The sequence below is a fragment of the Eurosta solidaginis genome, chromosome 1, assembly GCF_040869045.1.
Source record: "Eurosta solidaginis isolate ZX-2024a chromosome 1, ASM4086904v1, whole genome shotgun sequence".
Classification (NCBI taxonomy): Eukaryota; Metazoa; Arthropoda; class Insecta; order Diptera; family Tephritidae; genus Eurosta; species Eurosta solidaginis.
The window spans coordinates 159,855,293-159,867,739 of NC_090319.1; the positions used below are offsets into that span (position 1 = coordinate 159,855,293).

Consider the following 12,447-nt stretch of genomic DNA (forward strand, 5'->3'; position numbering starts at 1 on the left):
GGGCGCGTTCGCAGGGATGAAATGCCAAGTGAGTGACTGGTGGCTGTATTTTGAGACAGCGTTCTCTCGCGCTTGTGAGATGAAAGTCTTGAATTTTGATCGCAAGGATCGTGACGCTCCGACAAATTCCGTACCGTTGTTGGAGTACATATTTTTGGGGGATCCAATCCTAGATATGAAACGGGCAAATGCCGCAAGAAATGATGGTGTGCTGAGGTCAGTAGTGGCCTCCAGATGAATTGCTCGTGTGGAAAACACACGAAAAGGCAAACATAGCCGTTGGATAGTCGACACCCTCTGCCGGGGTAACTTTTAATGTCGAACGGTCCGGCGAAGTCGACTCCAGTATTCGTGAATGCACGGCTGAATGTCGTGCGTTCGCGGGGGAGAATACCCATCAGCTGGGTCTGAGCCCGTTTTCGATGTATGGTGCAAACCTTGCAATTGTGAATTGTTCCCCTGGTCATGGTTTTGATGTTAGGTATCCAGTATTGGGTGCGTATCAGACGTAACATGAGTTAGTTTTCCCCATGCAGACTTTGTTGATGAAACATTAGGACTGTCAGACGGCAGTTTTAGGGGAGGAGGATTGGGTGGCGTTCATTAAAAGCTAAGTCCTGTGACGCCCCGAGTCGCCCTCCTACCCGAATGATGCCATCTTGGTCTAAGTAGGCATTAAGTGAGAGTATTGCACTTTTCCCTTCTATTGGTTTTCCGGCCTTCAAATCATTATATTCTGAACTGTGATGTTGTTTCTGATAGATTTTAATTACAAGTTGAGTTACTGATTTGATCTCATCAGGGGAGATTAAAGGTGACTTGACCTGAAATAAATTTTTTGTTTTGGGATGAGTTCTTCGGTAGAACCTCATAACGTATGATAGCAGCCGTAAAGCCCTAGGTAGGTCGGAAAAGCGTTGAAGAATATCGGTAGTATTTACGGTTGTTGAAGCGCAGGTCTTCGCCCTCTTTTCCTCTACGGAGGTGATGTAGTCACTTTCTTGTGCTGGCCATTGGGAAGTGTTTTCTTGCAGCCAAGAAGGTCCCTGCCACCACAACGAATTGTTCACCAGTTCAGACGCAGGCAATCCTCTGCTACCTAAATCTGCTGGGTTTGATTCTGAATTTACGTGCGACCAGTCCTTATTTCCGACCATGTCGATGATCTTGGTGATCCGATATGCGACCAAAGTGGACCATGAACATGGCGGTTTCCTTATCCATGCAAAGACGATGGCTGAATCCGTAAAAGGTGGACTTTCACTGGTCCCAATTTGAGATTCCTGAACATTTATTCGGCAATTTCCGCTAACAGCACGGTTCCGCAAAGTTCTAAACGTGGAAGAGAAAGAGTTCACTGGGGCTACTCGGGTTTTGGCTAGAAGCAGGTTTGTGCAGACATCATAATCCATTTTGACGCGCAAGTAAATGGCCGCTGCATAAGCCTTCTCGGATGCGTCACAAAATCCATGGATCTCGATGTCGGTTCCTGGAGAAAAGTTGACCCATCTAGGTATCCTTATTTTATCGATCTCATGGTATTGGTCGGTGAAGGTTTTCCATTTTTCCAACGTACTGGTTCGTCCCAAGCGGTGCCTTCTAACCAAATACTCTGCATGAGTATTTTTGCCACAATGACCATTGGCGTAAGCCAGCCTAAAGGATCGAAAAGTTTGGCTATAGCGGATAGGACTGCTCTTTTGGTGATGTTTTCGCCATTCTCTAGGGTTCCTGCTTTGAAATAAAATACATCTGAGTGAGCGTTCCATCGTATTCCCAGGGCCTTTACCGAACTAGCTTCTTGGAACGCTAAGAAATCCCCGCTGAGCAAATCCGGTTTGGGGATGTCCTTTAGAATTTCCTCAGAATTTAAAGTCCACTTGCGTAATGGAAAGCCAGCTGAGTGTAAGGCTTCACGAATCTCGTTTCTTGCTTTGATGGTTGACGCTATTGTGTGTCCTCCAGATAAAACATCATCTACGTAGATACTCTCTCTTAGTATGCTAGCCGCTGTAGGGTGTGAATTTGCTACGTCGTCAGCCATTTTTAGGAGCGTTCTTATCGCGAGATATGGAGCGCCATTCACTCCGAAGGTAACCGTCTTTAATTCGTAAAGACTAATAGGGTCATTCGGGGAAGTGCGATGCACAAATACGCTGAAATTTGGTGTGATTGTCGTTCACCAAAATTTTCGATGTCGCTATTGAAGACGAAGCGGTATAGTCTCCATCGTAAGATAAGGATGGGTAGATCGGCTTGTAGAACTGTGCCTGGGTGGAGAATATCGTTTAAGCTATTACCGTTTTCCGTAGGGCTCGAGGCATTGAATACTACGCGTACCTTTGTAGTGGTACTTTCTGCTTTAATAACGGCGTGGTGGGGCAGGAAGTAATTATCCGAATCGTCAGATAGGATATTGTTTTTTATTTTGCTCATATGTCCAAGCGTTTCATACTCCGACAACACCCGAACATACTCTCTACCTAAATCTGGGTTTTTTATTAGTCATCCCTCACTCCGAAAGAATTGAGAGCATGCTCGCTTCAGGGACGGTCCTAGATTAATAATGTTAAGGTAATCCTGCCTGAATGGCAGTGACACGGTGTACCTTCCATTCTCATTTCGTTTCGTTGTTTCTTTAAATAGCTGTTCGCAATACTTTTCCTCTTCATTTAATATTTTATTTTTGGGCATATTTTCTACCTCCCAGAAAGCTTTCAGTTGATTTTCCAACGCAACCTCGTTGTAGAAGGACATGAGGCTCTTCGTTGGATTCGGTGCTTCGATACGACCGGTTAGTATCCAACCGAACACTGTCTCTTGGGCCAGAAGTGTGTTAAGCACATTTTTCTTAAGGCCACTTAATATGATTTGGGGATATATGTCTCCGCCAAGTATGAGGTCTACGTCTTCGTTGACGTAGAACCTCTTGTCTGCCAAAACCAAGTCTTGGAATGCCTGCATCGTCATGGCATTGATATGGTAGGATGGTAGATTCCCAGTGAGTTTGGCTAGAACTAGAACGGGTGTAGTCAGGCTGAAGCAAGGATCCACTGGTGAACGTAGTTCAATATTGGATGCTTCTTTCACCTGAGCTAACACCGCATTTGTGATGCCTGAAACCTGGGCATGCATTTTGTTCGCTGGCAAATTGATTCTACGTTTCAGTCTTTCAGTTATGAAGGAACATTCAGACGCAGACTCAATTAATGCCCGCGCTGAGAAGTCGGTACCATTATGGCGAATGTGTACGCGAGCAGCTCCTAATAACACACCTGTACTGGAATTGGCATTGCAGGATTTGACATTCTGATTCGCAGAGGAAGGTGGTTGTCCCGACTCCTGTCTTTTCCGTGCCTGTGCCGAAGTTGATGGGGTATTATCCGCATCTTTGAAAGGATTGCGCACTGCCGGTTGCTGAAGTATGTCCGCATGCAGGAGCGTGTGGTAACGGGAGTGGCATTTGGAACAGTTGTACGAAATGGTGCACCTCGTCACTGTGTGTCCTGGGGATAAACAGTTCAGGCAGCCATTTGTGGATTTAACGAATTTAATCCTTTCTACCGGGGTTAAGTCGCCAAAGCGTGAACAGTTGCGTAATCTGTGCTCCGTAGATTTGCACATTTTACACATTGATTTTGTTGTTTGCTTGGATACTTTTGTTTGAAAAGCACCAAGTTTTTCGTAGGGGTTTCTGTCGATTGTCGGGACGCGTTTGATTTTTGCACTTTAGAAGTGGAATTCCCTGTAAAACCAGACTCGGTTTCAAGTGTCTGAAAGCGATTTGACAAGAGTTTGTCCATATCCTCCCAATTGGATATGTCCGTTTTGTGGTCAATACTCTGCTCCCATAGAGCCAACGTACTTTCAGGTAATTTTGTCGAGCATAAATAGGTAATAATCGCATCCCAATTTGAAACATTTATCTGATGGGATATGGATTAAGGATGCCAAACAATTATTTAAGTCGCGCTGTAAAGTTTTAATTGAGCTTCCGCACTCGCTATCTATCTTTTTCAGATTACAAATTTGTAGTTGTGAGTTTACGAGAATCCGTTTATTCTCGTATCTCTCACATAGGTTTTTCCAGGCTGTTTCGAAGCCTTCATTTATCAAGGGACATTTATTTACGATTTCCTTTGCCTCGCCTTGAGTTTTTTGGTTAAGGTGGAACAACTTTTCTACCGTGCTTAGGCGACTGTTGTTTTTATATATGGCCGTGAACAGGTCACGAAACGTTGGCCAAGATAGGTAGTCGCCCTTGAATACCTCAGTATCGCAAGCTGGTAGGCGGATACTGTGTTCACGTCCACCCTCTCCTTCAGGACGAACCTCCCTATCTTTTTCCTGCTTCAATTTGGCTTGAACTTCAGCCATGTTCGACATGCATCGGAGGAATACGGCATATGCCGCATTACGCTTGATCTTGACCGCTGCAATTTTTTTTGCGTCAAGCGTGTCAGAGTCAAGTAACTCTTCGAGGGCGGTCTCTGCTTTTTCCCACTTAGCCTTCAACTCTTTTTGCTGTATTGCAAGAGTGTATATTGTGTGCAGAGCCGCATTTATATCATTAAAGTCGGCCTCGAGCTCGATTATTCGATCGGCCAACCTGATATAAGATTCCATGTTCATAGATGAAAATTTGTGAACAAATTAAAACAAAGGGATGTAAAACTGAAGAAAATCTGTGCGAATCACTCAACCAACAACGATCAAAATATGATAAAATTGATTTTTAATTTGTTTATTTTCTCTGACATTGCAGCTTATTTTTTTGCCGTAAAACAGGGAGCAGGGGGAAGAACAACAATGTGTTTTGTGGAAATAAAGGGGGCCACTCGCCATTTCAAAGTTAAATTGTATTGTATAATAAGTGCACGCGCTGATATGAACTCGACGACAAAGTGTGATAAATCTTGTGCAAAAGACGAAGAAACTGTGTAACAAAAAATTTATTAGAAAAACAAGTGAAATTATCGTGATGCAAAAGGGAAAAATGCCGCAATAGAATGGCTTGAAAGTTTATATGAAAGTGAGGTTATGTGCACCTCTTCCTTGTGCTATGTCCGGTGAGCCTTACCGCTGGTGGGGGGACAGACCAGATAGTCAAAAGGAATTCTAAGAAAAACGTTGATGTTTCGTAAACGTTACTTCTTTTATTAGGGTTATTCCGGTCTTCTTTTCCTTTTCGGCACTAACATTTTTTACACTTTTCGCGGTTAAATACAATTACTACGCGTGTGGCACTCAGAATATATATTTTTACACGGTTTTTGTATAGTTTATTATAACCAAAAAAAAGTGGCAAGAAATATTGCACTTACTTTTATTGGCGATGTGTTCTGGTGCTGATGTGGGAAGTTGGCTTGCGATGTTGAGTGGCTTCAGCTGGCTGTCGCTTGCTCAGTTGTTTTGCACGCTGACATAAAGTATAATAAACGTTCTCACACCTTTTGTAGTATAGATGTTGTTGATGGTTTGTTGTAATCGCCCAGATGTGTCTATAACACCACGATATTTATATGAAAGTGGAGAATGTATTACGTGTTGTGTGTCGCCAGTGTATTCCGAATAAATTGTTGGGTAATTTGGTTGACGCGTATCACCAAAAATACGAAACTACCAATTTTTATAGCCGGAAACTAATTTCTTAGTGGATTATATGTAGGGTGTCGCTGCTTCCTTAAACGGTGAGAAGGACCAAATGTTCGGCCGGGGTGGGTCTGATCCTTGCGAGAGGTGGGCGCACCGGGGTCTATCTCAGTGGGAATATGGCGTGTGGAAATATACGAGATTTCTCGTTATAATGATATGTTTTATTGGGTAAATAAGAAATATACAGGAAAATATATTACCTTGTGAATATGTGACTACGGCAGAGATCGCTGGCGGCAGATGTGAGCTGGTTGGCGGCTAAAATCCAAGAGGCCGGTTGTGTCGAAGGCGACAACCGTTGGCCCGCAAAATCCTCCGTTTTCGGAGGGGAAAGTCACTCGGACATAAACGCCGAAATGCATGTGCATAAGTGCTGACAAAACACACATACACGTGCATGCGCATGCATAGGCCGGTGATGGTGTGGCTGGCTATAAGTTAAATCGAGTTTCGAGTATCGAATTGCAGAGTTGCATCAGGGGGATCGCACTCAAATGCGGAAAAGTTAGGCATCCTGCCTAAACACCCTGCAAAAGTAATTTTGGTAATGACCTTCGACTTCCAGCTGATTTGAGATTTGGGATAGATGCCGATGCGAAGAGAAATGTCAAGAAATCCACTGGTGTCTTGGAAGAAGAGCTGAGGGAGATACACGATCTTGTAAGGCAACGAGCAAAGATTATGAGTGACAAGATGAAGGCGAGGTATGATAAAGCAATTAATTCGGAAGGGTTTCAGGAAGGAGATTTGGTGCTGGTATACAACCCACAACGGAAAAAAGTTGGTCCCCGAAATTGCAGTGTAATTGGGAAGGCCCATACAAAGTTGTAAAACGGATCGACGATGTAGTTTACCGCATACAAACCATTGGCAAACCACGAACCAAAATGAAAGTGGTTCATTTGGAAAGGCTGGCAGCGTTTAGATCGAGAGATTTGTCTGATCGGGACGATCAGACTTAGGTGGAGGGCAGTGTAACGAATATTAGCAGCACTAAGCGATACTATCATCTCTAATGCGATGCTAAACAGTGACTTGATGCACATCAATAATTCAATCATTATGTCTACACATATGTACGTACACGCAGCAGAGAACACATCTGAGTTGCTCACAAGAGAGGGCAATAATTTGTGCAAGTATTACTCATGCGCATATGAGAAGTTATAAACGTAGTTGTGACTGGTGATTTTGTAGCTGATAATTAACTAGTAAGTTCTGGAATGGTAAAGCCTAGAAGTATGCAATGAGAAATCAAAAAGTATAAAAGGCGCGACAGTAGAGGCGCAAAAAGTCAGTTTCGTTTAAGCTATCAATCAGTTTGAGTTAAGCAAGTTATCAATACACTATACAATAGTATATAATAAAGCGATTGATGGTAATATATGGTGTATCATTGTCCAGTTAAAAAACGTGGAAGTAAAGTGGCAAACTATACCACTCACCAAGTAATAGTGACTCAGATTTTGTTTACTATCTCAAAACAATAGTAGCGGAAATATGTGACACAGCGTATAACAATGCAATCATTGTTGACTTTAATATCAATATGAATAGAGAATCAACATATAGTCTGAGGCTAAATGAGCTATTTAACACATTTTAATGCATCAAAAAATTTACTTTAACATGCGTATAGCAGAAGGCTCCGAGACCAAAATCGATTTACTATACTCAAACGAGGAACCTACCATGTGTAAAAGGCTTGATAATTATAAAATGTCAGACCACGAGACAATTATTTTCAGTATTAATATAAAAACTGAGATCCCAAAGAGAACGCTGTCTTGAATAACATCATGGGAAAAATATAGTAGTGAGAACATAATAGTACTACTAAGAAACGTTAACTTTTCAGCAATACTAAATCAAAATCTGAATGACATGGTCACGCACATAAACTTATGCCTGTCAAATTGTATGCAACAGTTAACCTGCGTTGAAGAAATAAATATTAAAATAAAAAACAAGTGGTACGATTATAAACTGATAAATTTAAATAAAAGGAAATTGTTGGCTTACAATGCTGCAATAATTAACGGAGATTGGTCTGAATACACAAGCATCAAAAACGAATACAAAAAAGTGATAAAAATAAGAAAAATTAAATATATGGAGCATAAAATTATAACAAACAGTGCTGACAGCAAGTTAATGTGGAAGTGCTTGAAGCAAACTATATGCTACCAAGATACGAAAGATAATGTAACGGCGATACAGCACGAAGTTCAGCGTATTGATAAAGAAGAAAAAATATATTATAACAATAATAATGATAAAATAATTATTGTTAGGCCTTGAGCTCGATATTAACTCGCGATATTACAAATCAGTAGGCCGATATAACAACAAAAATTGTTAATACATCCCAGAGCACGGGGATAAAGTGTCAATAAAATATGACACTATGGCATCATCGCCATAAACAAAGTCCAATTTTCACAACTATTCTGTAACAGATGTCGCAGTGCTGTGAATATCAATTGGCAAGAACCAGAATTGAAGTAGGAATAATGAAGACAAACAAAAAACCGCTGTGATGGCTGAATGGTTATAGCAGCGGCGCCTAAACGTTGCCGATGAATGAATTTAGCAGTTCCCGAAATGGATCTATACAACGAGCTTTGGCAGTTGTCTAAATTTTTTCTTTCTTCTATTCTAATTTAAAATTTTTTCAATTAAGAAAAAATATATTATAACAATAATAATGATAAAATAATTATTGTTAGGCCTTGAGCTCGATATTAACTCGCGATATTAAAATAAAAATAAATAAGTACAAATGTGCATGCGTAATATAATATACGAAGTGTGTATAAATGTTTGCTTGTGCGAACATATGCACGTGAATCGAAGAAGCTGTTCTATTTTTGTTTACAATCAGATTTTGTTTTGATTTGCTTCTTCGTTGCTTTAATGTCGCGTTTTTGTAGTGAAGCTGAGTGCGCTTAAATGTAATGTTGGGTGAGTGCAGCAAAGAAAGGTGATAGAATTGATAATGTGGGAGAGGTTACGAAATATGTACACACACACACACACACACACACACACACACACAGACACACACATATATATATATATATATATATATATATATATTTAAACTACTGTACCTATTGTTAATTAATGCTATAATTCTTCGAGTCGTAATAAATAAATAAGTAAATAAATAACAGTTTGGCCTGGCTTTGCCCTGGGAAATCAATCCAGTGACGTCTGAATTGTTTAGTTTCCCAGTTACTTATACAGCCCAATTCTAAACGAAAATTCCGTGCGAGTTTTTTCCCTTCTCCCATTCCTCGTATTCTAAATAAAAATTCCGTGAGAGTTTTTTCACTTCTCCCTTTCCTCGTATTCTGAACAATGTTCGAAAAAGCGGAAACCGGTTATGGGAGAAAAGTAGGTATTATGAATGTGAGTGAGAGGGAGATTTTTCCTTCATTTTAAAAGAAATTGTTCACTTGATAAGTTGAAAGGAACGCTTCATAAAAATGTAAGTAAATTGTATTTTTTGAATTGAAAATTACTTATTTTATTAGGTATGTAATTAATGAAATAATATTCTCTTATATTACTCTTGATTTCAGGTCTAAAAGTACAAATAAGCAACAGATAGAACTACTAAGCGATTTGATGCAAAGTCATCCGGCAATTGCGCAAGGTTGTTTTAAAGGAGGCAAAGAAGGCTTACACAGATTTTGGCGTAAAGCTGAGGAAGAGCTGAACTCAGCCGGACCACCAGCAAAATGCATTGCAGAATGGAAAAAGGTGCTTATTTTCATGAAAAAGTTGTATACATACAAGCTCACTAAAACTTATGTGTTCTAGGTGTGGGCTGATAAAAAAAAATACGTGCGTCAAAAAGCAGCGAACAACCATAAGAGTTCCAGAGGCACTGGCGGTGGCCCAAATAACGAATACAAGTTTTCCACAACAGAAAGGGCAATATTTGAGTTGATCGGTATGAAGGAATCCGTGGAGGGAGTGGGAAATAAATTTGGACTGCCATCTAGGAAGAAGATATTGCAGCAAATTGATGGCAACATTCAAATTGAAGATGGAACTACAGTTATGGAAAGTGGTGTTGTGGACGACATTGTCCAAGTGAGTGAATGTGAGTTAGCTAACGGATTTGAGGAATTGAGTGAGACTGTGGTAGGGATTGATTGTGAGGTATTGCATGATGACCCAGTTATTAGTGTTTGTATGAATGAGAGCCACCCAAATGCTTTGATTGAAAGGCCCACTTCCTCAAAAAGAGTGCCATCTAAGAGATCTTCCTCTGACATTCTTCAAGAAGAATTGTCAATTCAACGCGAGCTCTGTGATACCATAAAAGGTGCAGTGTCAGATTCCACTGATCAAAAAGAAAATATTAAAAAAATATATAGGGCGATTGACAAAATATATGCAATTAATAAAAAGCATTATAAGGAAATGGAAAAATTAAAAAGAGAGGAAATAGATGAATTGAAAAGGCATAATTTAGTAATGGAAAATCTTATGCTCCGCCAGCTAGAAAAATAATAGAAAAATACCTAGTCGCATGACACTTGTATATAGCAAGCTACCTGAATTTGTGATTTTTTAATAGCCCTTTTAATATTTACTAAAATATAAGACTATTAAATTTTTTTAATTTGAATTATTTTTTATTTTATTTCATAGTAGTATTAATATCAGTACTATACATGCTTACGTGAACTATTTTTATTTTGTAGACTCTAATATTACTTAATTTAAGACTGTGTTATTACGAGCAAAAAAAAACTATTTGTGATATTTCTATTTTTTGTAAGAAAATGAGACTGAAACTCTTTAGTAGGAATTAAGTAAAATGTACTAAATTGTGATACCTGAATTTAAAGGCAGAAAAAATGAATTTAAAACAGAAAATAAAATATTAAACTCAAAGTATGTGTTTTCATTCCTTAAAATTTATAGCGAGCTTCCAATGTTGTTTCGTATGTTTTGCGCTGCGTTCAAATACTGAGGCGAAGTCAAGGGTATTAAATCTTGATTTCTGTTTTGAGTTGCCTGCTCTTCTGTGGATTGTACTTCTGTCATATCTGTGTATGCCTTGAAATGTATGCATATGTTGTGCAGCGCGCAGCGCACGTTTACAATTTTTGCTGCTTTTTTTTGGAGTGTAATGTAATTCCCTTGCACCAAGGAGACACCTCCATCGATTTTTCAGCACCCCATTGGTTCGTTCAATAATGTTGCGACACTTCGAATGGGCTTCATTAAATTTCATCTGTATAGAGCCTTCGTCGGGACTCCGATGTGGTGTCATAAGCCATGGCTCTAAAGGATACCCGGCATCACCTAGTTTAAAAAGTATTATATCAAAACAAATATTTACATTTTGAATATTTTATTATTACCCAGTAACCAAAAATTGGCTTCACGTTGCAAATACTGGTCTTCAAGGTGAGTTCTCAATTCACTCACATTCCAAATAAAGGAGTCATGCGAGGCACCGGGATGGGAAGCATCAACGTACCGAATTTTCAGCTCATCGTCACACATCTAAGAAAATACAATGCCATAGTCAAATATATTTCAATTGAACTATTATAAATAGCTTACCAACATTACATTTAAGCTGTAGTAGCCCTTCCTATTGTAGTAGAGATGCTTGTTTTCCGCGGGTGCGATGATACGGACATGAGTTCCATCAATGCAGCCGATAACACTGGGAATCCCATGTTTCACGTAAAATGCACGTGCAATTCTTCTTCTTTCGTCGCTGCTCATTGGCACACTTATCCATCTTTCGCACAGTTCATTTTCAAAGGTCTCAACGACTTCGTCCATTACTTTGCTGATGGTGGGTTGCGCTAAAGAAACGTCCACATTTTTTTCGATTCCTGTTTGATACCCACCTTCAGCAAAAAATCTTAAAACTGCACTCAGCTTCACAAGCGGCGATATCGCAAATTGTTTTTTGCGATGCCGTGGGTGCGATGTGAGAAATTCCAACAAATACAGAAATGCAGGTTTGTTAACCCTATAATACTTTTGAAATCTGTAAATTCCAGAAATTTAATGAAATATAAAAGCAAAACAGAAGATGTTCTAATACTTACAACGATTGTGGCAACTCCAACGGATTGGTACTATCGCGCAACCTTCTTCTTATAGTCCTCTGTTGGTGTTGCTGGGAACCTTCTTCATCAATCATTTCGTTCACAACCATATGAAATGCAATACTATTCATTTTTTATGTATATTTTTCTTTAATCTACGATAAATTCGTCAAAAGACACTAAACTTTATTTTCTTAAACAAAAGCAGAAATGCGTAATGAACTGTCAGATGGTACAACAGCTGACTTCGAAAACTCGAAATTCCTATTCCCCAATTTTTCTTCTCCCTAGGAGAAAAGAATTGGAGGAATTTTTCCGCGGGAATAAAAAAATCCGCGAGAACAAAATTCCGCGAGAATATTTAGAATTGGTAAAACAGTTTCCCTGGTGTGTGCTTTTGTGAGTCCACAAAAGGGCTCTGGACCATAGAATGCTGATGTAGCACCCTGCTTTGCTAGGTAATCTGCATGTTCATTACCTTCATGTCCCTGATGTCCGGGAACCCATCCCAACAAATCCTTGTTTTTGGCTCCTAGGGCATTAAGGATTGCAGTGCATTCATCCACTAGCTTAGATGTAAATGTGTAGGACTGCAAGGCACGCAGTGCCGCCTGGATGTCCGACGTAATGTAGATGCTCTTCGATGTTGAGCCTCTCCGCAGACATTCTCTACCACAGACCTCTATTGCATGAATTTCTG

General features: G+C 39.8%; 1 long non-coding RNA gene across 1 annotated transcript; it reads right to left on the bottom strand.

Moving 5' to 3' along the window:
- Positions 1–10,417: 10,417 nt before the first annotated feature.
- On the bottom strand, positions 10,418–11,354 carry LOC137239305 (uncharacterized). Its single transcript, XR_010949326.1, has 3 exons — positions 11,248–11,354; positions 11,043–11,187; positions 10,418–10,983 (listed from the first exon to the last, which is right to left on the bottom strand). It is a non-coding gene; the product is annotated as an uncharacterized lncRNA (long non-coding RNA).
- Between the last annotated feature and the right edge of the window lie 1,093 nt (positions 11,355–12,447).